A 27,291-nucleotide genomic window follows, 5' to 3' on the forward strand; every position below is an offset into this window, starting at 1 on the left:
TGCATTTTAATGGCAATTATATGACCAGCTTTATTCTTGCACCATTGGGAATGTAATTGAGACAAATCGCTACAAACATGTTTGTAGTGAAAATGTCAACTCAGCATTATGCGCCTCTATTTTTCTGCAATCTCGAAATCCATCGGTAAGTGGAATCATCTGTGTTTCAAGAGCGAGGCAATGGGCAGAGAGAGATGGGGAGGAATGGTTTCTGAGAAGATCAACTCCAGACTTAACATGAATCATCAATTTAAGGTTTTAAAGATTCATGAGGAAATCAGTGATTCTAAATGTGCTTTAGGAAAAAATACCTCCTTAAATGATATTAATGGCAAGATGAATGCAGCAAGGTGAACCACACTGATAATATTAAATTACCCCAAGAGGTTCCCACTCAGAATCCCAACACAGAAGTCTGCTTGCCGACTGCCCTCGCTTTCCCCATTGGCTTACTTGAGGGCCGTCCTTCTTGAAGCTCCCTTTTTAATCATCAGATCCCGACCTTACAGTTTTCGGTGACTACTTTCCTTCAGGCTGTCTTTGCTCCTGTCAAGTTAGGATTTCCAGGGAATTATACTTCTTTGAAATGCATATTCCAAGCTTGAGATGCTGGCATATGTACACGGTAGAGTAATTGTGGAGGCCAAATGTTTAATTACACATGACAGCTGGAGCTGTAGGAGTCCGAGGCTTGCTTGAAAACAACTTATGCCCCATGATGCCTTAAGAGAAGGAGCACAGTTTTACAAACACACACACACACACACACACACACACACACACACACACAGAGTCACACCATACACACACAGTCACACCATACACACACACACATATGCACGCGCACACACACAGTCACATCATGCACACACACACATACATCTCACTTCCACATATTATCCACCAGTCCTTTTTGCCTAAAGTATTATTAATTGAAGAATGAATATCAGTAATTCACCTATTCACACTGGAATATATTTAAGTAAATACTGTTTTCATGAAGTTTAACAGAAAGCCTTATGGAAAAGGCTGCAGGAGAAAATCAGCATTTGGTTCATCAAACAATATATGTGTATAGGCAAACACAAAGGTATCAAAAAATAAAGATATAATTTACAGCGTCCTGTTACCAAATGGCTATTAATATTTTTTAAAGAAATGGATTAATTAGAAAGCTCAATGGTTCCTATTTATCTTCTCTGATGTCATTAAAATGTGCCCACCTATTGGCAGTTTATAAACACTGTCCCTTACATTTTTTTTCCTGTGGCAGTGAGGGAGCAGGCATTAGAAATATAATCATAACACGTAGGCTACGTGCATTATAATTAACTTTGTTTTATATGCATTCACATGAGAGATACTGCCCCGCTGCAATCTTTGGAGAATCAACAGATGACAGTGGGACACTAGGATGGGTGCAGCTTTCCTAGTGATGGGTCTTAAAATCTTCCACCTCCTAGGGCAGCTGTCCGGACTTTAGAGGCTTACGGTACCCACATAGCCAATCTCAAGGCTGCGAGCTACTGAGCCAATGTGACCAGACTGGATAAGGCTGGAATCTTGAAGGCCAAAATTCCCTGTGCATCCAAGCTAGGATGCTTTCAGGATTTGTTTCTGCTCATCTTTATTGAAGTAGACTATTACGTTGTATGTACGTGCTCTGATAACCAATTTACCTGGTCAAAAAGGAGTGGTGCTTAATTGTGCCTCAGTAGCAATGCCTCACCATCCCTAAAGGACAAGGTGAATGTGGTGACTTCAATCCTGGGTCCAGAGATGATGAGGACGAGGGTGTGTGCAGTTGCTTCTCCATAGCATAGGAGTGGGCAGAATGGAGAGTTTTAGTAAATCTAGCAGAAAGACTCAATTCAGACATGGTTTAAGTTATCTATGGCTAGAAAACAAAGTAAAACATGTGCAGAATAGTGTCTTGAGTAATATTGGCAAGTAAAGCTAATATAACTGGATATACTTTCCCCTGCCTTAATTGGATATATTTATATATAATATAATGTATATTTACATGTGTATGTCTGTATTTCACAGATGAATAAACACATGCCAAAAAGGCTATGAGCTCCTGAGCCAATGTGACCATAAAGGATATAGCTGGAATACACACACACACACACACACACACACACACACACACACACACACACATTCTAGAAAAAAATACATCTAGAAATTTGCAGAAGCCTGAATGTCTACGGATCCTTATTTAAAGCTGTACCTATACCTCAGCTTCGGTGGGCCTAAGAGATCGTATCACTTTGTCTTCCACCTGTTCTGCTTGATCAGTTCTGCTTGCTGTGTCACACCAAGCACAGCTTTAAAAATGAAAAAACCCTGCTATGTATGTCATTAAGATGCTTTTATTCAAAAAATGTTATACGATATAATTTTATCACACCCTTTCCCTCCCTAATGTCTCCTATATTCTTGACACCTTTCCACTCACCCAATTTCATGGTCTCTCTCTCTCTCTCTCTCTCTCTCTCTCTCTCTCTCTCTCTCTCTCTCTCTCTCTCTCTCTCTCTCTCTCTCTCAAAAAGAAAAACAAACAAATGACAATGAAAACAAACAACAATAAAATCACTAAGACATAAAACAAAACAAAACAGAAAAGCACACAGAAAGCATAGGATCATTTTACATTGGCCAATGTCTCCTGGACGTGAAGCCTGCCCGTGAGGCTTTGGTTGATATATCAAGTGACCCTCTATTGGAGAAGAATTGATTTTTCTCCTGCCAGCAAGTACCGATTGAGGATAGCTTCTTGCTTACAGGTGGAACTTTGTGTCCACTTCTGCCTCAGTGCTAGGGCTTTGTCTGTTTTAAATCCACATGTGACATCTACGTGTTCTCCCAGTCTCTGTGAGTTCACCTATATATCATTCCTGCTGTGTCTGGGGGTGTCCCCTTGGAGTCATCCACCCCCTGGGTCCTTTACAGGTCCTTTACAGTCCTTCTGTCTCCTCTTCTGTGTAGGTCTCTGAACATTTACAGAAAGGGTTTTAGGAAGATGTTACATTGGGGCTGAGTCCTTCAAAGCTTCTGTCTCTGCATATTGTCCAGTTATGGATCTCTGTGCTAATTAGCATCTACTGCAGGGAGTGGCTTCTCCGATGAGGGCTGAGGGATTTGTGAGCCTGAACATACGCCCTTTGGAGTCAATGTATTACTATGTTCCTTAGTGTGACAATGTGGTAGGTTTTCCCCTAGGGCCTTTGGTGTATCTAGTCTCAAATTTGGGGCCACTTGTAGCAATACTGGGTTCTGAGAAGGCGAAAAAACAACAGCTTTATCAATTTTTGAGGAGCACACATTCAATTCTGCTGAAATCAGAAGGACGTGGAGTTGGGCAGTGGGAACCCATGGGTAACAGCTCTGGATAGCACAGAAAAGACATTTTCTGTAGTGACTTAGTAATTGAATAAAAGCAATTGACAGCCTGGCACTGTCTGCACCATACTTGGCAATCACCGTTTGGCACCAATAGAGAGCTCACCTACAAAATTGAGCATCTATTTAATTTTAAAACAGTAGGAAAACTATGACATTTATCTTCTTGCCAACTCTAAAATATAAAAATGTAAAATCACTTCAAATAGTTGTGTATAATTTTTAAATGCATCCGATTTATGCCATGGTATTGGGGGCCAACTGGTGGCTTTATGTTTATGATTAATTTCTTTTGTTTTCAAGTGGAAATTTGTCTTAAGATACTCAAGTCTATCAAAGATATACCTTTGCTTTTTTTAATATTATATTTCAGAAATAATTAACAGGAGATTAATTCTGGGTAAAATATGGCTTAATTTTATCATACCCTTCAGGTGAGGTCACATTTATTTGTCTTTTGTATGCATGAAGATTCATTTATTGTAGTTCTCTGTGTGTTGCCTGGGGGGTACCCAGCAAGGAGTCATATACGAGAATCCGAGAATCAAAAATGTTTCATAACATAACCTTTTCATGATAAAAATTTTTAATGAAAGAAATTTAAGTTTAGGAAAGCTTTATTTCCAAAATGGGAGAAACTGTTATTTCTGATTATCTAGAATCAAGCCATAAACACCCACTACAAAATCTCATTTGTTTAAACTCATGATACAACAACAACAACAACAACAACGACAACAAAAAGAGAAAACAGCAAAATGTCACTAGCCAGAGCCAGGTTGGTAGAGCATCCTAGAGAGGAAGAACCATTCTGAAGATCTGAGCTAAACCTTTTCACATAGCAGTGAGCTACCATGTCAGGTTGTGCGGTTTGTAGTTCATTATTGAGAGCCACTTGGGACATAGCTAGTGAGTCTCTCAGCTTTACTCAACCAGTCAAAGTAGTTTAAATCAATATCTCCACCCTAAATTTGTATTGTTAATGTATACGGGAGATCTAACTAAACAGAAGAATCAGACAGATCAGAGGGTCTCACCCACCAAACTCTCCATTAGACCGTGTCTGTATACCAGCAGTCTAGTGTATCCTAACACCGTAAATGCCTCATAACATATAACTGTATTTATTGCTAAAACTAGAACACCGAATTTTTAGTTAGTGTAGTGAGTGCTTGAGTATGTTAACATAAAACTGATTTTAATTTGCATTGGGGCATGTAAAATAAAGTGGCTCTTAATGCACTTTTAAGTAAAATCTTAAAATTCAGGCACTAAAGTTTAACATCCACTATTGGTATTTGAGAACAACTTAATGTGTGTACATCAAATTTACATCATAGAAAAATACAGTCACATAATAGACAATTTACTTGAAGATGATTAAGCTTCTAGTCCTTAAAATAGAACAAAGACCACACGATGTTAGTGGTGGTCTTTAGTCAAGTAGAAAAAATTTGCCAGGAATAAAAAGGATATTTATTGACCCTTTTTCTTGTTTTCAGTGTTTCCTTGAAAATAATTTGAGAGAAAAGTGTTACCTATGGGAAAGGAGTCTGAGGTAGTCACAGTATCTTGTAATGCAACTGAACTGGCAGCATAAAAATGACTTTGGGATTCAGAAAAAGTGTGGTGGGATTTTTGGAGTTCGGAAGCTTGGTCAAGGCTAGAAATTATACAAGTGGCTTGAACTTGATTTGCACAGTTGTAAAACCACAATGGGACCCCAATATTTTCCTATTAGTGAGCAATATTTTTTGTTCTTGTCTTTTGTTCCTTGATATAGACTTGGTATTCCTCAGAATGATCAGAAGAGAAGGGAGACCATGAGAGGAGAATAAAGAAGCTTTATGGATGGTGGGGAGGAAGGGGAGGGGTGGGGAGAGATGACATAGAGATGAGAAGGGGAATACAGGGTGAGGAACAAGGAAAAGAGTGGAGGGAACAGGAGGGCAAGAGGGAGGGAGGTTCACATTGACCATAAGGAGGAGAGGGTCCATGAAAAAGCCATAGGCAGAAACACCTGAGGCAGAGAGAGCTAGAACAATATTAAACTACAAGTATCATGGGGATGGGAGGTAGCCAGCTTAGCATAGGGGGTTAAGGTAGATCATTTAGCTGCCCAGTTATTGAGGTGAGAGGACTGAGTTAGCCAGAGTGAAAACTGACAGTTTGGGAGGCTAGACCTATGCTTCTGTTTCCCAGAAAGGAGAACCTGGATCCAAGGAAACTGTGGTCAGCCAACCACAGTCACAGGCAACCAATCCGAGGATACCTTGTCATTGGGCCTGAAGTGAGAACAAGCAGCTAACATGAGAAAGCGATCCCCCCAGGAGGTCTCCAGAGCCTAACCAATGGTAGAATCAGTCAGACCCCTAGCGATAGAGCTAACCAATCAAAGTGTCTTCATTAGGGTTTTATTGCTATGAACAGACACCATGATCAATGCAAGTTTTATAAAGGACAACATTTAATTGGGGCTGGCTTAACAGGTTCAGAGGTTCAATCCATTATCATCAAGGTGGGAGCAAGGCAGCATCCAGGCAGACATGGTGCAGGAGGAGCTGAGTTCTACATCTTCATCTGAAAGAAGCCAGGAACAGACTGAGCATCCTCAGGCAGCTAGGAGGAGGGTCTCCAAGCCCACCCCCACAGTGACACCCTTCCTCCAACAAGGCCACACCTTCTAATAGTGCCAGGCCCTGGACCAAACATATGCAAACCAGCACACAAGGTAACTGGGTACAAACCCCTCCTGAAATTCCCCTAACAATAAAAACTGGGCCTGTGAGCCTACTCGGGGTCTCCATCCCCAAAGGGAGAGATCTCTGCCTGCAGGAAATTCTGCTGAATCAATGCTCTTTGCTTTTGCATACTCTTTGAGTCTGGGGTATTATTCTTCAGCAAATCACAGACCCTAACATAGATGCGCCTTGAAATAAATCTTGGTTTCTCTGTGTGGCTATTGGGGACTAACAAAGGTAAATAAATACAGCTACCAGATCAATCCACTGTATACTTTTATATCACAATAATTCATGTTATATCAACTGGAAAGGCCATGAGCGACTTGCTATCTTCCATGTTAACATTAAAGAAGAAAAGATGACCGTGGCCATTTCTTAATACATCTTTTGTTTGTTTTTTTTACCCAGTTCTGGTCTGATGCTTCTGTTTGTTTGTTTTTTTTTTAAGATTTATTCATTTATCATATATAAGTACACTGTTGCTGTCTTCAGACACACCAGAAGAGGGCATCAGATCTCACTACAGATGGTTGTGAGCCACCATGTGGTTGCTTGGATTTGAACTCAGGACCTCTGGAAGAGCACTCAGTGCTCTTAACCGCTGAGCCATCCCTCCAGCCCCCTTCTTAATACATCTTGAGGGTCCTTCTACAGGTTTTCCTTCACGGCTTCCTTTAGTCTGAAGAGAGAGATGCACACAATCTCCCAGCTACTGATCCTTCTCTTCCTGAGAACTTCAGGCTTTACCAGAAGTAGTCCCCACTTAGGTTCAAATGTTTGGGAGTACACATCCTTACAGTCATTTGTGTGACTGCGACATCTCCTGCCCTGCAGGGCGGCAGAAGTATCCTTACCCTCCGGAGTGTGCCTGTCTGAGTGTTCCAACACACCACAGCCTTCCAAAGACTTAAAAGCATGAGAGCTGCAAACCTACAGGTCCCTTTACTCAGGGCCTTGTTAGGAGAATGCATCGTATGAACATTTAATTTGTTTAACACAGTGTTCGAAAAGTAACCGCTCCAAGTTGAAATGAGGTCTGGTGACACCACAGGCACATACAGAACAGAAGAGCCAAACTCCCCATACACAGCACCAGCTACTGGCGAATTATGTTTAATTCCAACACTGACATTGATAATTGGCAGAATTTCCAGCTACGTAGTGACAGGATATGAAGGTGCGTGGATAGATTGATAAATGTCCCATTGGGCAGATACAGTGACTCAGCTGCAATTCAAGATTTGGGAGGCAAAGACAGGAGGGCTCCTGTTCAAGGCCGTCCTGATTTATAATAACTAATTCTTCCTCAAATAACCAAGCAAAGATATAAACAGTATTGCACAAAAGAGATGGTTCAAGGGAGGCTTAAAGGCATTAACATCTCTGTCACTCCTAATCTGAGAGTCAAACATTGCATAACAGAAGCAGTCGTTCCATGAGTCATTAAAACCTACCTACAACATTTCCATGTACTCCAGAAAAACAAACAAACCAAACAACAACAACAACAACAACAACAGCAACAACAACAAAACCCCAGTGATTTACTGATTTTAGGAAACTTCTCAGAGATGTTGAAATATTGACTGAAAAAAATGCACACCTTAGAAATTAGAGTTGGTGACTGGAGAGATGGTTTCGCTGTCACATGCACTGGCTACAAAAGCAGGTCTCAGCTTCCTTATGTAGGCTTGGCAACAGCTCTAACCCCAGTTCCAGGAGATCTAAGCCATCTTCTGGTCTCCTGGAAAGCTGCATGGCCACGGTTTAGACATGTCTGCAGACAAAACAGTTCTATACATGAAACAAAAGTAAAAATAAATAAAAAGAGGAAGGGAAGTGGAATCCAGAACTAAAACTAAAAAAAAAAAAATATGTCCATTTTCTCAATCCCACATCATTAAATATTTAAGTGTTGTATAATATCTTAGCAAGAGGCATGAGTAATTATTGCCATGCAGGCCAACAAGCATTCAGTTCACTCCCAGTGGAGTAGGGCATAGCACTTCTACTTCTTTCCTAAGGGCTGGCTAACTTACCTGAAGATGACATCAGTGTGATTTTCTCCACATCAACTCTTCATCATTTTCTCCCCTGAGTTTAAGCTTTCCTTTGGATTTATTTATTTGTTTTTGTTTTTATTTTTTATTTTTTATTTTTTTTGGAGCTGAGGACTGAACCCAGGGCCTTGAGCTTGCTAGGCAAGAGCTCTACCACTGAGCTAAATCCCCAACTCCTATTTATTTTTTTAATACAAAGACATGGTGATACCTGTCTTTAATCGCAGCTCCCTTTGAGGCTAACACAAGAGACTGGCAAATTCAAGGCCAGCCTTAGTTATAAATAGAGCCTGAGGCAACCTGAGAAACTGATCAAAACCTTGTCCCAAAATAAAACAGCAAAAATAAAAAGTTGGGGGTAAGGCTCTGGGATAGATGTTTGCCTATCAAGGTCTTAAACTTGAGTTTAAGGAAACATGTTGTTAGGAAAGAGATTTAACCAGGTATGTATGCGTGTGGTCTTTAAGGCCTCCAGACACTTTTAACTCAAACTTTATTATAAAAGCCTTGCAAATTTTGCTTTTCATTTGCAAGACATTTTAAAAGTTAGTGTGCGGGGCTGATTGTTCATTTTGTAAGCTGACATGCTCATAAGTCCTTACATGGGTCTTCCTCGGGACCAGAAACCCTGGTTTGCATCCAGCCTTCGTCTCACACTATTGTGTAGATAGTAGAAAGTAGCTATTACTACTACTAGGACAGAAATAACACAGAAACATGCATCCTAAGTCAGTGCAATAACAAGGACCAAACCAAGACCTCCATGCCTATCAGTAAGAAAGAGAATGTGAAAATGGAAAATTTCCAAATATTAAATGTCATGTGATTGGCATCAGATCGCCTCTGAAACTGTTTCCTTCAGTATAGGAATAGATACCTTATATTTAATTTTCCTTTCTTGAAAAATAAAGTATGTGTCTCCTTAGGGACCATCATTAATGTTTTTTAGACTGGGCGTACACAGATTTCACAAATGTCTTTGAAACCATACAAGACAGAGGAAGACATTTTATCTTGAGATATTAGTGTTAGTTCATGCATGGAGGATTCTGCGCTTCTGAGCAGGACCAACACAGCTTTGGCTTCTGTTTTATTAGCCTGAGAAATCCATTTCTTGACCTATGGCCGAGTGCAACAGACCCGTGTTTAAGTAAAAGCACAGGAAATGACAGGGAGACAAGGCTGAGACACCTGTCTAGATCACTGTTGACCCATCATGCTTAACTAATTTCTCCCTGACCTCTGACCCAGATCTCCACAGCTCCATGGGGATTTGTATCTTTCGTCCAACAGCCCCCACACCTGCAACCGATTAATGAAACAAAAGTCAACTTTGTTATCTGATGAACCGAACTCCCCAAGTTAGCAGAGACAATTGTTTTATTACTATATTGACAAATCGTCCTATTAACAACTAGCTACTAGCAAAAAAAAAATCAATTAAAATCTTGGCTGAGAAATTCAAATATAGTTGAATACATAAAAATGGGAATTAAATAGTGAGCTAATAGTCTTTTTTTTCATAACATAGTTCATCAAATGGTAGCAGACACATCAAAGCTAGGAATAAAACTAAGTTGAAAATAAGTTGTAACAGGACATATGGAGCTGCCCGGTGTTTAATTTCATTTTATTTTGTGCCGATGTGCTCCTCCGCACCTGTATGCGCATCAATACTACATGTGCTATTTCTCCAGCCTCGTGGCTAAATAGCTCACTGTTCCTGACATTCGATAAATAATCCTGCATAAATTTGCCGGGTGGTGTGAGGATACGTCCTTGTTGGAAACCTCTTTTGTCATTTTTTTTATGGACTCTCTGTATTTACTTCTGTCCCTGACTTTAATCGCCACATATAATACAATTGGGTATCCTCTATCAAGAGATACATTAACAACCACTGAACTGAGCTTTGAAGTTTACTTTGGAAAATAATAATCAGGGGGAAAATCCCGAATAGAGACAAAGGAGTCTTAAAGGCAAAAACTGCACTTCTACCAAACTATATTCCTCATAAAGGCATTAAAGCCATCTAAAAGCCTGCAAGTGACGCTTTGAAGGGCGAGGGGAATTAGTTTCCATAGTAGTCACTTATGGATTACTCTGGAAACACGTAACTTACGAATTTGAAGGAGAAGAAAGTAATTATTTTACCCACGAGTGTGAGTCAGTCTTTAATAAAGTCAGTATCTCCTCTCCCTGAGTGAGTGCTGGTAGCCACAGAAAGCAAACATTTGCCTGAGTGAAGCTGGGTCTCTGTCATTCACGGAAGGGACGAGGTTTTTGCCTTGATGCCATCAGTTAGCTCTGAAGAGAGAATACTGACAATCAGCTATTTTATCTATTGTGAATCATACAGTATTTAACATAATAGTGAAAAATACCTCATTGAAAAATCATTTTTTAATCCCATTTCTATTTATTACCAAGAAATGAGATTGATGGGAATAATATGTTATATCTGCATGAACAGGGTTTGGGCTATTTTAGCCCACATCTTTACATATATTTTTGTCCTTTGACGTCTTGGTAACATTCAACTCCCTTAAGGCTTTGATTTGAAATCCCTTGAAACTAAAGGTGTGAAATATTTCTAAACACACTTGTTTAAATATCTGTAACATAATATTTCGTGCCTTATCTATTCAGTTCTCTTTTCTATTTGCAAAATAAAATTATGTGTATTATTTTTTGACTGAATTGTAAACTATGGAGGTAAATCTTTTATTAAACATTGAGTGTCAATAGTCTCCATTGTTACATGAGTTTCTGTTTTCTTTTTTTGAGGCAGGAAATAATTTATTTGAAAAAAACCTTTTTTATCATATAGTTCAATGTGTTAGTTTTCATGATTTTCTCCTTCCCTAACTCCTACCATATTCTCTCTACTTCCCTGCACACCCACATTTATGTTCTTTATCTCTTGTAACAAAACAAAAAGGTAAAAGGAAACTTCAAACACACACACACACACACACACACACACACACACACACACACACCCCCAAGCAAACAGGTAAAGAGCCAGAAAGACTGAAAAGGTAGAATCAAAGTGAAATGAAGCAAAGTTACCACTGAGTTCACTTTGTGTTGACCAATGACTTATTGGCACAAGCCTGCCTTCAGGTGTAACCTATATACCCAATGGTACTAGAGTAGAAAGAATGCATTTCCCCTTTGGCCAAAGGTATCACTTGACAATAGTTTCTTGGTTAAGGCTATGTCTTCTTCTCCACTTTCCCTCCTCGTGCTGGAACCCCTTCTGGCTTGAAGCTGTTGTGCACCCTACCACAGCCTCTATGAGTGGATATGTGTGCCTCACTAGTCTATTAGTGGTGGTAATGTAGCTTGATGCTCCAGTTTTCTATGTGTTAACTCATACCATTGGAAATGAAAGCTTTTGACTTTTCCTCCCCCTCTACCTTGATGCTTTTGCTACCCTTCCTTACTGTAACGCTAGCTGTGCTGTGCAGAAGAGAATTGGCTTCCTTGTATTGTTCCCAATCCTTGATGGAAAACTTGCAATTTTTCAGCAATGAGCATGATGCTGGCTGTAGAGTGGTGATACGCAGTGCAGCCCGTCTTGTGTTGAAGCATATTCCTTCCCTAGGACGGGCACTTTCTTCTAAGGTTGGTAAATTGTCAAACTCCTTGTATGCTTCTATGCAGTGACAATACCATCCTATGCTTACTCTGCTGGTCTAGAATATCACATTTACTGATTTGCATGACTTTCGTGATTTATGATAATTTCAATGTATTGTTGAGTTTAGTTTTGTAATATTTTGCTGAAGTTGGTTGCTCCTGAGTTTACCAGGCATGCTGTTCTATGATTTTTCTTTTCTTCCTCTTTCCTCATCTAGACTTTGTTTCAGTGTCATACAACATTATAAAGGGAGTTTTGAATTATTCTTTCTTGATATGCTTGTGTAGAAAATTTATGAATTGTTTGCATTAAATTGGGTACAGTGGTGCACATCTGTAACAGTACCTATTCCAGGTACTGAGGCAGGAAGATAGTGAGTTTGATTTTATGTGTTGAGACCCGATATTATATTTTTAAATGTTAAAAAAAGGTGTGTTTTCTTTTCCAATTGTTAGTAGATGGTACCAATGTAGTCTATATGTTCTTGGATCTTAATCGATGGGAGATTTTGAATTATTGATTCAACTTATAACTCATATTGTTTTATTCGTATTTCCTGTCTTTGTGATGTGGAAGTGATGTGCTACAATGTATCTAAAAAGTTATCTATGTATCTGAGATGATCAGGTCGGTTGTTTGTCTCCTGTTCTTAGTAGTAGCTATGGTCCTTTGATTTGTACAGTATTGGATTATAACAACTTTCTTTTCTGATGTCATTTATTTTGGATACTTTTTAAAGCATAAGTGTGTATCATCTTGTATTGATTTTTAAAACACCTAACAAACATTGTGTTTTCTTCTTCTTCTTCTTCTTCTTCTTCTTCTTCTTCTTCTTCTTCTTCTTCTTCTTCTTCTTCTTCTTCTTCTTCTTCTTTTCTTCTTCTTCTTCTTCTTCTTCTTCTTTTCTTCTTCTTCTTCTTCTTCTTCTTTTCTTCTTCTTCTTCTTCTTCTTCTTCTTTTCTTCTTCTTCTTCTTCTTTTCTTCTTCTTCTTCTTCTTCTTCTTCTTCTTCTTCTTCTTCTTCTTCTTCTTCTTCTTCTTCTTCTTCTTCTTCTTCTTCTTCTTCTTCTTCTTCCTCTTCTCTTCTTCCTCCTCCTCTCCTTCCTCCTCCTCCTCCTTCTCCTCCCCCTTCCATCTCTTATTTCTGTTTTGCTTTTCTGAGGCAGGGCCTGTCTGTGTAGCCTTGGCTGTCCTGGAACTCAGTATGTAGACCACGCTGGCCTTGCACTCACAGAGGTCTGCCTGTCCCTGCCTCCTGAGTGCTGGGATTAAATGTGTGAGTCACTAAGACCAGCTATTTTTCTTTTTGTTCATGTTTCATTCATTGCTGCTCTGATTTTGATATTTTCTTTCTTTTGCTATTTCAGGGCTTAGCTCACTGACTTTTTGTTTCTTGTCCCATGACACCAAGTGGCCACCTTCCTTCTCTTTAGTGTTCATGGTTTTTTTTTTTTTTTTTTTTTTTTTGGTAGAAACTTCCCTTTTAAAATTCCCCTTTAGAATTACACCATGTTAAAAACAGCCTGTTGTATTCCCATTTTCTTTGTCTTAAGACAATCAACAAATTTAATTTTTATTCCTTCTTTGACCCATTTTATTCTTCAGAGTACGGTATTGGTATTTCATTAATAGCATTTCACTTTGCTTTTCAATTTCTTACTTGTGATTAAGTTCAGCTTTCATACCATTGTAGTTAAAAGTTGTTGGTATATTTGTCTCTTTTTATGCTCAGATCACAAGGTTCCCAGAGACCACCAGAGACCACCAAGAGTCCAATTCAGATGCAAAAGCAAAGAATCTTTATTCAAGCTCTGACCCTTCAACCTCTCCAGCGCAATGGAAGGTGTGGAAAGTGCTGAGCTGGTACAAGTCTTGCCTATTTATCATGGTTGCAGGATGGGGGACTTCCAACTTAGAAGTTATATGATTGGTTGACATTTGCTCGGCACATTTCTATTGGCTAGTGATGATTTCAGCTTGGTATGAACAATGGTTGCTAGCTTAATCAGTCTACTTTAAGACATTAGATACTTTCCTCTTAAGTACTGATTGGTTGTTGCTATGAGTGGAGTGGTTATTTGCCCAGGGGAATTGTGATTGTTGCCAGGGTGACATAGTTCTTGGAACAACTTTTTTTTTCCTTTTTCTAGTAGCTGAGTTTATTCAGAGGGCAAGTTAATCATAAAATGGAATCTGAAAGCAAACTGGGGTTTGCAATGTTAAGCTGGGCCCTTCACTCTTTTTTCTGGTTTCTGACTTAAAATTTATTATGTTGGCTGTATTAGATAGATCCGTGTTACTAATACAAATGCCTGTAATAATCAACTTACAAGAAAGAAAGGTTTATTTCCATTTTAGAGAGTCATTTCTGCTACTCAAGTCTTTTGGTTAGACAGCATGTCATATTTGGGAGCAGTGGAAGGGTGAATTGCTCTCCTCACGAGAGAGAACAGTGCCAAGAGAAGGAAGCCAAGAGAAAGAGCAAAGGACTGGATAGGCTACTTCAAGGTTATGCCCTCAATAGCTTAACTGCCTTCCATTTGAGTCCACCTTTTAAGGATTCCACCACTTTCTACTAGTGGCATCCTAGAGCCCAAGCCTTTTATACACAGGCATTCAAAAGCCACTTAAGACCCAAGGCTGTTGTTTGAATATGCCTCTGATCTCAGACTTTGAAAAAGAAACTTGGCTGCTTTCTGGCTAGCCTCTCATTTTTCTACTGTGGGAAAGACCAGAGCTATCACAGTCTCTCTCGACACCCTGTTTGCTTGCATGAGTGAGGATCCAGATAAAGAAAACCAGTCCTCTCCTGCTCAGCAGGTTTTCCCCAGATTGATAGCACCATCTAAAGTATTGCAAATTCCAGCTCTACCCTTAGGCTGGAAAATGTTCCCCTTCGGTGATTTTCCATGTTCGGACACGTGCTATGAAATGATGCTAGAGTGATCCTAGTCTGTCAGCATGCATTTGTCAGTCTTGTCCAATTTGAATTAATAATTAATTTAGCATTAATCGGTTATTAACTGTGATTAATTAATTGTAATTAATAGTTTATTTTTGTAAGATAAAATAATAAACTCTCATGGGTCCCTTCTTACCATTTTTTTAAAATTCCACTGAATTCAGAATATCACAGACAATTTCTCCTCTGAAAGGTGTGGGTGCATATCTTCCTAATGTTCACTACAAGCCAAGCCAAACCATGTCATTTTTTTATAACTAAATCTATTTAAACATTTGATAGTTTCATCTTTTAATGTAACATCGCAGTGCTCCATTTGTTTATGGAATCATGGGATTTGGACTCACTAAGAATTAAGTTCCAATACCCTAGAATACATTATGAAACAGAAGCAATAAAGATAATATGAGATAAATCTCCCAAAACTCTGCTCAAGCCTGGGGAGTTTGCAATTTGTAGCATAAAACTAAATTAGTGTATTATATTCTTTCCTTCTGAAATAGGTACAGCATTTGGAGGCTCTGAATTGTAGGGGCGATTCACTACATCACATTACATACGCTGGTAGGGTGGTCCTACAAGTCACTGATTCTAAGCAGGGCTCAAGGTAAGAAAAGTTCACTTATTTATCTTTAAGACTTATTTGCACATTTTATGCTAACGGTTTTTATCTGTGTGTACCTCTGCACACTAGAAGAGGGCATTGGATCCTCTGAGACTAGAGTTATAGACTGTTGGGAGCTATCACGTGGGTCCTGGAAACTGAACTCAGGACCTCTGGGAGAGAAGCCAGGTCCTAACCATTGAGCCATCTCTCCAGCCTACTTCACTCTTTTCATTCACCTGTTTCTAGTATTCCAATGATCCAATATTCAGTAGGGACTTGATTTTTTTTTTGAAGAAAAACACAATACAAACAAAACCATGAAATCACATCCACTTTGGAAAAGTTTATAGACGATGACTCCCAGACATTGCTAAGGCCACCTGGTGGATCTGAGTTGCAAAATTCGACAAAACTCACACTATGCCACAGGTCTCATGTGGGAGGCTTATTAAAAGAGAGCGGTGTTTCTTGCTCTTGCTCTCTTGCTCTTCCTCTCTTCCCCCTTTGTCCCTTCTTTCCCCATTCCCCTCCCCCTTCTCTCCAAGTGCTTATGGCCAGCCCCTACTCTACTCCTCTCCTTCTCTATTCTTCTCTACTCTCCCTTGTCTGTCCTTTCATTAAAGCTCTCCACATGGAAAAAAAAAGGGGGGGGGAGTAGTGGGGCACAGAGGCTGCCTCTGTGTGGAGGAAGGGAAGAAGGGATGTGGGAAGGAAAAGCATGGCCTTTTAGGCAGGGGTGGGGAGTGTGGGGAGAGGGTGGAGTGTGCGTGTGTGTGTGTGGGGGGTCAGGGTGATGCATGCATAGGAGGACATGTAACAGGAGTCAACAAGGGAATGTGTCACCTCTAGGCAGCTAGTGATAACCTGTCCTTTAGTATCAGGCCCCTTGGGTTTATCATGGAGGGGCCTGATGATCCTACTGTCACCTGGTTCCTTGGGCTGGCCATGGAGGTGCCTGACTGCCAGCACTTATGTGGCCATGTACTTTGAGAACTCATATGCTGTAGGTTTTCTTTATGAGTTAATCTTTGCTCACTCGTTGAGTTCAGTGGTTGATATCCAATCCACTCTACATTAACATCCATATTCAAATAGAAGTGGCACGTACCGGATGGCACACAAGCAATTGCTGTGAGCCCAAGTGAATTTACCCGGAATGGTATTTGGCATTATTAAAAACCATCTTCACTCAAACCCACATAAACGGCCACATAAAACCTTCTGGTTCCATACCCCCTTCTCTCGCCACCCCTGAAAGCGTTGTTTAAGAAAGAAAAAAATGTGTGGAGATGATGGTGTATGTGTGCGCACAGGTGTGTGTGTGTGTATGTGTGTATGTGTGTGTGTGTGTGTGTGTGTGTATGTTGTGTACATTAAGTTGGGTTATTGACGTATTCAAACCATAATTGAAGAGACTTCTCATGAAGATAGAGAAAATTATCCACAGATGGTAGAGAAATGTTTCCTGTAGGACTCTGCCACCTGATGTATCTTGCCTATAGTCCTACATTTCAGCTGCGGTTTCCTGCATCGGGGCCGTGTTCTTATGTAGGCACTTAAGCATTAAGTCATGTATGGCAAGGGTCTTATGGAGAGCTAATCACAACAGAGGGCTGCTGGGGAAGAGGAAGTCAGTGTCCCCAGGAGTGTGGGCAGAAGCTCATGCTCCAGTGCCAGTGGACAGTTTTACAGGTGTGTACGAGCCCAAGTAAAGCAGAACTAAAGGACAGGAAGGGCATCCTGGGGAAGGAGTGGATTTGGTGGGAAGTGGGGATTGCTGGGAATGTAAGGAGAATGGGAGAGAGTTGAGGGGTGTGTGTTAACAATGTATTAAGTACCTGTATGAAACTGTCAGAGAATAAACGACTTCCTCTGTGAAGGACAGATACTGTGAGTATGGTTGTGTGTCCACAGTGTGGACAGCCTCTGGTCTACAACTACCCATGAACACTGGTGACTTCTCTCCCTTTACAGACAGAGTCAGCAAGAGAAGCGGCAGACAGGCATTTCTGGATGCTTCTTCTGAGTCTCCACGTTACCAATAATAAAAAGTGTTGACTTTTAGTAGAGTTTCTGATGGTGACTTTATGTCAGCTTCATCAGAAGAATTGTGCCCCCAGTATCTCATAAAAACTAGTTCAGATGTTGCTGTGAAGGAAGGTTTTTGTTAGAAGTGATTAGTACATGTACCAGGAGTTTTTACTGAAGCAGATCCGAGTCTCATCCCATCAAAGGGAGGCCATGAGAAGAAAGGCTGGGCTTTCCAGAGAAGATGGAATGGTGTTGTGTCCCTATAACTCTTTATATGTCCAGTCTACTGGCCTGACCCGCGAATGTCAGAGCAATTACCTATTCAAAGCTTGCACTTTGTAGCATGTCCTGCATCCCTATTGCTTTTAGACTTCCTAGCCCCTTAGATTGCGCAGCTCAGGCAGTAGTTGGGAATATGGTGTGTATTAGGAAGGCTTGTGAATTGAAGTCTTATTTGCAGGCTGAAGAGCTCTCTTAGGAAGTGCGAAGATACAAATTGCTCTGCCATAATTAGTAGACTGGAGGCTAGTGGCATCGGGCTGCTGGACTGCTGTAAAGAATAATATAGAGTCCAGTCAGAGGAAGTAGGTCATTGGATTTGAGTCCCTGGGGTCTACATTTTGCCCTGACCCTTTCTGTATACTTTAATTCCTACCTCCCACACTAGACACATCTAATCCCTGTCCTTCCCAACTTGATAGAGGGAAACCTCTGAAAGTGTGAGCAAAAGAACTCTTTCCTTCCTTAAGATGTTCTGCCAGGCATTTTATCACAGTGGACGGAACTTGGATTAACTTGAAACACTGGGTTTCTTAAATACTTCTTCTATATACAAACTTAATGGCATTTTTTTTCCTAGAGAACTCCAACTAGGTATAGATTTTGTTGTTAAGGATTCTCACAGAGGAACAGAATCCTCAGGGATAGATTTCTGAATTGATTCAATGAATTCCTGATTGACTGCCCCATCTGATAAGACATGAGACACAGAGGACTCCAGAAGCAAAGGGGGTTAACAGTGCAGGATACTATATGGTAGAGAGAAATGCAGAACTGCCTCAGATGTTCCTACTCATATACTTAGAAGGGGCCTCCTTTGAGTGAATATGAATTTGATACCTTGTAATGTTTTTCAAACTAATAAGCTTAATGCTGAGCTGATAATCCTGCCACATCAGCTCCATGAGTGGAAGGGAAGGATACGTGTAATACTTCAAATTTCCATCTCCAGGGCCTTGAAAACCACATAACATTCTCCGTGTCTGAACAATACCCTTATCCCTAAGAGTCGCAGCACTTGGGCTGTGAAAACTACAGCCAGGGTTCTAACCCTGAAAGTAGCTGGGTTATCCATAATTTGGACAACCAGCTTGGCAGATATCCAGGGGAGGGGGATAAATGGCATTGTTTGAGAAAGGAACATCATATACACTGGGATTAGGACAACACAGAAAACTCTAATGAGGCTGTGAGCATTGGGCTCCTCAATTCTGAGATGTTTCTGAAAATAAAAACAACCTTGGTCTTACCTAAGAAAACACCTAGCTTCTCTGATATGGTTGCTGGTAAAGTCAACTCCATTCTCTTCAGGACCCATTGCACAAGTATTCTGTTTTTAGACTCTAGCCTGAGAAGCCTACCGAGCTTTCTGTCTGAGTGATACCTTCTTTTCTGGATTTTTTTCTCTGACAATTCTAGTCAACTTGTATGGCTTCCCTATGTCTAACTTGTGTCTTTTCAAGCTATGGAGTGTTCTGAGGTCTATACTATCTTTGTCTGAAGATGAGCCAGTCACCTTCCCTGCTATGTTTTCCTATTCCCAGCCAGTCCTTGCTTCTGCCCATGGCAAGTGACCGAAATGTTATTCCATGGATTGTGCCTATGTCCTAACCTTTATTCTTTAGATAATAAATTTATTTATTATGCTACAGATAAACAAGGATTGCTTTTTCAGTGTGAGTATGACCTACGCCGCTTTTGAAGTCTGCTTACTCTTTTTTTCCCCATTGTTGATTCATTTAATTCACTTTACATCCCGATGGCTGTCCCCAGCCCCCACAGTTCTTCCTGGTGCCCTCCTCACACAGTCCCTCCCCTTCTCCCCCTCTCCTTCTCTGTGACAAGGTGGAGTCACCTCCTCATCCCTCTCCCATTCCCTCACCATCCTGGCACATCGCATCCCATCTCGGCCAAGCTAGACTTACTTCTCTCACTGAGGACAGACAGGCAGCTTAGTTAGAGGAATGGGATCTGCAGTCAGACAGCAGCTTTAGGGACAGGCCCTGCTCCAGTGGTTGGGGACTCACACGAAGGGAAATCAGTTACTGTTACTTCTTCCTGAGCAGAAGAATAGCTTTGCTGTTATAACAGATCCCATTCTTGTCAGTGCGATTTTTCTTCATAGGAATACTTAGAACAGTGCACAAACCATTGATTCTGTAAAAATTAAACCATGAGTTTCAAGAGCCCTATTCCCTCATCTCAAGTAGTAATGAAGTAACCCTGCCCAATATCATAATTCAGAGCTGTTATTTCTTTCTTTGCCCTCATAGCATTGTTTTTTCCAAGTCTCTCCTCCCTGTGCTATATATGTTCATAATATACACATAGGAATGTGGCGCGTGTGTGTGATTTTCAGAAAGAAAGGAGATTTATGTCACACAGGGATATCTCTTCACTGAATTTCCTTTTGTCAAATTATTACTAATTTTCTCACTAATGTGAAATGCAAAGCAAGATTGTGTGTGAATACCTTTCAAACAGAACAGCACGCTCACCATACCACCCCTCATTGTTTGCTTTGATTATATACATTAGCAAATTTCATGGGAAAGGTACCCAAGGCTTCACTCTAAGTGGCTCTTATTGTTTCTGAATATAGTCTCGAATGTAATGTTATTGCAATATTTGTGAGACATTAAAATCGAATGCTCTCAAGAGAAATGTAAGATAAATTCCTTTCTCCCATGTGAAATAATGGTAGCTTAAATAAAATCCCTGTCTGTAGAATCTGAAAGAATAAAGTACCAAAAAAATTCCCCCAAACCTTACGTTATGATAAATGACTAATTATGCTATTTGTATGTGTATGAATGTGTGTGAATGTATACATATGTGTCAGTAAACATGTATATACCTACATAAAAAGATATAGAAGGAAATGTATTATACATTTTAAATAATTACAAATCCTTACTCGAAATACTTTAGGAAAGCTGGGATTACAGAACTCAGTCCTTGTGCAGTGTGATACATTTTCCTTGTATAAGTGACATTAACCAATAAATATCTGTTTAGAACATGTGTCTTAGTCAGGGTTTCTATTCCTGCACAAACATCATGACCAAGAAGCAAGTTGGAGAGGAAAGGGTTTATTCAGCTTACACATTCACATTGCTGTTCATCACCAAAGAAAGTCAGGACTGGAACACCCAGGGCAGGAAGCAGGAGCTAATGGAGAGGCCATGGAGAGATGTTACTTACTGACTTGCTTCCCCTGGCTTGCTCGGCTTGCTCTCTTATAGAACCCAGGACCACCAGCCCATGGATGGCACCACCCACAATGGACTGGGTCCTCCCACCTTGATCACCAGTTGACAAAATTTCTGACAGCTGAGTCTCATGGAGGCATTTCCTCAACTGTCAATTGAGACTCCTTTCTTTGTGATAACTTTGGCTTGTGTCAAGTTGACACATAAAACCAGCCAGTACAAACATGTATAATATTTTAGTTTTAAAATAATTGTTAAAGAGCTAGGGGGTTGGTTCAGTGAATCAGGGATTTGCTGCACATGTAGAGGACTAGAGTTTGGGTGTCTATCATTACTGGAAATTGCTAGAAGCCATAGGACCTACTTGCATTTCCAGTGCTTGGGAGCTCCCAAGGGCAGGCTGGCCAGCTCTCCTAGCTGAATTGGTGACAGCTGGGCTTCCCAAGAGGCATTGCCTTAGTAAATAAAACAGAGAATGAATGGTAAAGACTGGAAGAAAAAAAGATCTGACCTTCACATGCATGTGCACACATGTGCACTCATACAGCTGTAACACACACACACACACACACACACACACACACACAGACACGTGTACCATATACAGAAAAGATATTCAGAAATTCTTACATATTTAAAAAAAACACCCAACGGTTGTATTTGCAAGGAACCATTCACAGATGTCATTTGCTTGTCTTGCATTTTTCAAATAAATTTAACTGAAAATTTAATCTTATTCAACAAACTTATTCTCTTAGTTTTATCATCAAGTGTCTTTAAGCCTTTGATTTTTTTACTTCCATTAAAATAGTGTATGCTTGCTGGACATTTTCAATTGCAAATACTTTCTTCATAACAATAATTAATTTGTTTATTTTTCCACTGGCAAGGGACGGTATCTTTAAGTTTTGAGTTTGTATGTCAAGTTCATTCACCATCACCTTCATGCCTGAAACAGTCCAGCTCGTTGTTTATAATGAGCATCACCGTAGGCGCAGAGGACTTGTAAGAATCCAGCCTCTTCTGCACATGGGATGCTCAAGCAAATACAGACTTGAGATTACTTTGAGGGAAGACCACAGGATGACCACGGGACATGGTAAATAGACTCTGTACCTAGCACTTGCTGTCTGGAGGATACAGATCATAATTCTGAACACAGCAGAGGAAATTTACGAAGCAGTTACCCCTGGCTGCACCTCTAGCCCATTCTGCTTCCTCTTTCCTGTGTTGTTTATCTGTAGCCAAACACGGATGCTTCGCCACTAGTAATGGTAGCATAGCAGGATGCTCCAAGCTTAAGGTGAAATAACGCACCATGTTTTTGATTGAATGTGCATTTGGTGCACCAATCCTACGCATCTTGCTGGTTAGTGGCGTCGCATGCTTGATTTATTTTGTTTTAGACTCGCAATTGAGTGGCTGACAGAGTCTGCAGCTCACTGCCATTGCCCAGTATCTTAGGACACTACTCCATTTCTATCGCTAGCTCATTATTGAGTATTGCATTGTTTGGAGTACAGGTTTTATCAAAAAATCTTTTTTGCTCTAGCATAAAATATGTAAGTCGAACTATCTTAACATGGCACTTGCACGTGCTTTAAGCTTTTGGAACATGCCCGACTCTCTGCTGAGGAAGTTTTCCCGGTCCTGTGCCCTACACATATCACCCCACTTGGCTTGCTGGCCCTAGATATGCACAATTTCCTAATAGAGCATTTTACACAGGATTAATTCATTCTGGCTTTGCCTGGCTAGGTTCCCAGTTTTCAGCGTGCAGAAAGCCCACACTTAGCATGGGAGAGGAAAGGTCCAGCAGCTGGAATATCCATCTCCGCTGACCTCTGTCTAAGTCCTCGGAGACTTATCATCTCTAGGCCTGGCAGCTTTGTCAGCATCCTTCCAAAAGAGAACAGGCATCAGTGATGGAAATACGTGTTTCTTTCTGTAACAAGTGCCGAGCTATGATGTGGACTCAAGGGACCTTCGTTACTAATCTTAGAGTCCTTTTTCCTTCTTTTTTTGCAATCATTGAGCTAACTGTTTCTCCATCTAATTGAGATGAAAAAGTCCCAGCTGAAAGCCTCAGAGGGGTTTTCTGTCCTCTGCCCATTGCCTGTGTAATCATCTCAGAGTCACGAAAGCGTATGCATTGGAGCCTTAGCCTCGCGCGCCTGTCGGCAGGTGCAGCAAAGAGCAGGTTATGCCTGTGGTTGCATGGTTTTCGGTGAAAGCACACAAATGGGAAGCGTGTCCTGGCTTCACCAGCAGGGGCTAAGCTATTCGTAAGAGTGTTTAAGTCTTTAACTGAAACCACTTCACTTATGGCTGGAGTCCTTCCTGGTTTTCTCTTTGTTCTGAATTCTCATTTGAAAGGAGTGTTAGCTTCCTGCTACTACTAAAACACCCGGGCACCCAAAAGCGATGGATCTCATTCTATAAGTTCTGGCCTACGTGATAAGCTGTTACTTCCAGTATTCTGAATGGGAAGTAATAGGAGAGCAGCGAGAGAGAGAGCAAGGGAGAGCACAAGAGCGCGCGCGCACGCGCACAAGAGAGAGAGAGAGAGAGAGAGAGAGATACTGAGAGAGCGAGAGCGAGAGAGGGAGGGAGGGCGGGATGGAGAGAGGCTGGCACGAGAACATCCCTAACCAGGGCATACCCTAGGGGCTAACTTCTCCCTACTTGTCCTCACTTCTTAAAAGCTCTACCATCTTCCAATAGTAAAATGGGTGAGAACCACAGCTTTAATATATAAGCTGTGAAACAACACTCAAGAGCTAAGCATGAGGAAGAAGACAGATCACAGGCATTCACTGCAGTTTGTCTCCTGTTCCCTGGGCTGTGTGACTGTGCTCAAATCTTCAATCCTCACCCCTACTGTAATGGCTCCTCTCCCAACAGCAAAATCTTTTTATTCCCCCTCTTACTCATCCTCGGAGTGTGTGCTTTTCAACGAGACAGCTTCACGTAGCCTTTTTTCTTCACAGTTAAACTGTCTTCATTGGGACGTCATCTCTTCTCATCCCTGTGTCTTCTAGCAGCTCAGTTTTCTTAAGTGCAGTCAAGCTTTCCCATGGCTCCTGGAAAGAGTCCGTGGAGAGACCCTGTCTTAGTGAGGGTTTTACTGCTATGAACAGACACCATGACAAAGGCAAACCTTATAAAGGACAACATTCAATTGAGGCTGGCTTCTACTCCATCTGAAGGCTGCTAGTGGAGATTGGCTTCCAGGAAGATAGGAATAGGGTATTAAAGCCCATGCCCACAGGGACACACCTACACTAGCAGGCCCGCACCTACCCCAAAAAGACCACACTTCCAAATAGTGCCACTTCCTGGACCAAGCACATTCAAACAATCACAGACCTCCACACCCTGAAGCACCAAGGCTCTGAGTGCTGTGGTGTGGGAAAAAGAACTGTTTTTGGGGTAGCAGTGTATATATGGGAATCTCATTCAGGAACATGAGCTTTTATTTCTTTGCCTAAATATTCCTTGTGCCCTGGACCACCCATTGACTGACTTGCCCTTGGGGGTTGGAGGTGAGTTGGCATGGAATTAAACTGCAAAGACTTCAGGGGCAGGTGAGAAATATCACAAGCTCTGCTGAACACTGTTGCAAGTTCCTTTAATACCCTCTACCTGAGCCCCATTGCTTCCAAGGAAGCATCTATTCTAAACAGCAGTTCCCCATTGGCTGGCATTGTTGGTGTCAGCAATCTTCGTTCTCCCAGGCAGTCTTCAATTAGGTCCTCCTGCAGGAGATCTTTGTGACTGCATGGCGCCCGGTGTTTATGCACAGGTGGCCCTGCCATTTCTCCTTCACCTTGTCTTTGGAAGAAGCAATGTGCTGCAATGAGTCAGAGATGTCCTCCAGCCTGGAAAGGTGACCATGGCCAGCACGACAATATCTGAAAAATGACTATGCTACATAATTGTCTAAAACTGATCATACAATAAAATACTACCCACATTTTTATAAGATATTTCTCCATATTTATTGCTAGTTTATCTTGCAAACAATGATTCATATTGCTTTCATATAACATTGTTTGGTATTACTGTTACCTTGTTTTGAATGAAACTAGAATAATGAATACACATGAAATTTAATACCTTATTTTGGCTCTGTGTAAGATCATTTCTTAAATTGGGTCACAAAGAAAAAATAAAGAACATAATGATTTCTCAGACATTCTCAACACTAACTTTAGGACACAATGAAATCACTTCCCCTTCTACCCAATCATTTGAAATATTTTTTTTATAATACGTTTTACAATTTTGACAAATGTGAAAGTATTAAAAAAGGGGGAGGAGAGAAAATCCACTGTCAGAAATACAATTTATTTTACTAGCCATAAAAATATAAAAAATATAGTTTTTAAGGGATTTGTCATTTTTAATTACACTAGAAATCCAAAAGACACATTCAAGTATAGAAGTGACAAAGAGTTAGTGGCAGGCTGATTGCAGAAGAAATAAGTTCATTTCAAAGTGTTGGTGGCTTAAAAGAAAGCAGTAATAGTGCTCAGGGACCCTCACATGAAATACCTTCTGAAATTACTTGGTTTGCTTCTGAAATATTTCCCACATCCTTATGTGTCTAATTACATTTTGTCCCCAAGGACAATTATTTAAGGGGCATCCATTATAAGAAATAGGATAGATCTGATACTGTGTCCCCAACTTTTACTGAAGAACTTAGGTTATGTTTTGAAACAATGTGTTATTTATTGCCCTCTTTGTATCCAATATGTGCAACTCGGTATCTGTTATGGTATTTGAACTTGAGATTCCTTGCACATCCTTATGCATTGTTGCCCATTCTAATGTGTGCCACTCATATGGCCTTGTCCTATACAAGTCGGACAGAATTCAATTTCCCTTAACATACAATAAGGGTGTGTATGTCCTGGTAAACCCATCAAAAGCAGGATCTATTATAAATTTAAAAAATGCATCCACTGCATCTGGCGTAATGAATGTCACAGCTTACCAATGGTGCAGAGTAGGTTATGGGGAATTTTCCTCAGTGGAGGAGTGACTGGTTCTTCAACTCACTGTCCTGGCAAGCATCCAGAGTGTGATAATGTGTAGTGTTATGCCAAAGAAAGTCCAAAACACAAAGTCCAAGCATTATTTCTCCTATATATTCTCTTATATCACTGAAAAGTGTGTGTGGGGGGTTTAGGGAGTGTTCAAGCTGAAGGAACTTCCTGAGAATGCTGTTCTATCATCTACTGTGGCCAACACTTAGGAGCATAGGGAATTGGACTCAACAACTGAAACACTCTCCCCATGGCTGACTGCTTAATACCAAGAGCACAATGTGATGAATGAAACCATCACAGAGCTCTCCTGTGGCTCTCACCAGACGCGATAAGAGGGCATGGGTGGTGATGGCTGAAAAAACATATTTTGCAATCCCTGGAGGAAGCATTTGTAAAGGTCCTTGATTAATTTGTTCTATGTATCAACACATCCAAACATTGTGTTTCAGAGATGGACAGTGGCTTGGACAGTCCTGAATAAAGTGGTGGCAGCTGTGAATGAAGGAGATGCGGGGCAGCCTCAGGACAAGGAGGCTTGTGAAACCCAGGAGAGTTACTCTGTTGCTACTTGTGAGATTCAGGAGGAATTACTGTGTTGTTACTTGTGAAATCCAGAAGGAATTCCGTTGTTGCTACTGATGAGATACACGTTACTCTGTTGCTACTCTTAAATCCAGAAGGAGTTACTCTGTTGCTATTTCAGGTCCTTACACAAAGGAGCATTCCAGGATTAAAACTTTTATAAACCTGTATTTCTAACCCACAACAACATTCAAACCTAAAAATGAGCCACAAGCCATCAGGCAGATTCTTAATTTTCCTTCTGCTCATTTATCTTGGTTCTGTGTGCTTCTTAATTTAAATATTATGAACACTGAACGAAATACTAAATGGTTATTTTTTAAATTGTAATACAATGGGACTCTGCAAACAGACTCTGATGTGTGTGTTTTTGTGTGCCTGTGTGTCTATCTTTAAGTGTAATATTACAAAATGTATTTTAAAATATATTTGTTTTCTACACCATATTGTCAAGTAATACATTAATTTCACATTTATTGATATAAAATCTCTTCTTAGAAACATGTCATTCTAAAATTGGTAGTGTGTTTGTGTGTGTGTGTGTGTGTGTGTGTGTGTGTGTGTGCGTGTATGTGTGTGCTATGAGTGTGTCTGTAGACAGAGAAAGATTGATAAAAAAGGGTAAAATGCAGCTTTCAGAGGGGCTTTGAGGCACCACCATCCAAGTTGAGGCTCACCTTATCTCTTGCTACCTCTATCTCTAG

General features: G+C 40.6%; 2 long non-coding RNA genes across 3 annotated transcripts in view; one reads left to right on the plus strand and one right to left on the minus strand.

The window, feature by feature from the left end:
• Positions 1–27,027, plus strand: part of LOC108352024 (uncharacterized) — a 33,279-nt gene extending 6,252 nt beyond the window's left edge. The window contains exons 4-6 of one of the 2 annotated variants that reach the window (XR_015629112.1): positions 13,590–13,700; positions 15,323–15,426; positions 26,455–26,926. This is a non-coding gene — a long non-coding RNA (uncharacterized LOC108352024). Of the gene's footprint in view, positions 1–13,589; positions 13,701–15,322; positions 15,427–26,454 lie in introns of both variants that reach the window. The other variant, XR_015629111.1, reaches the window with a different exon arrangement.
• LOC148003703 (uncharacterized) lies at positions 5,807–8,466 on the minus strand. The gene is made up of 3 exons (XR_015629113.1): positions 8,192–8,466; positions 7,756–7,946; positions 5,807–5,988 (listed from the first exon to the last, which is right to left on the minus strand). It is a non-coding gene; the product is annotated as an uncharacterized LOC148003703 (long non-coding RNA).
• Positions 27,028–27,291: the final 264 nt, after the last annotated feature.

The sequence above is a fragment of the Rattus norvegicus genome, chromosome 9 (assembly GCF_021556685.1).
Source record: "Rattus norvegicus strain SHRSP/BbbUtx chromosome 9, alternate assembly SHRSP_T2T, whole genome shotgun sequence".
Classification (NCBI taxonomy): domain Eukaryota; kingdom Metazoa; phylum Chordata; class Mammalia; order Rodentia; family Muridae; genus Rattus; species Rattus norvegicus.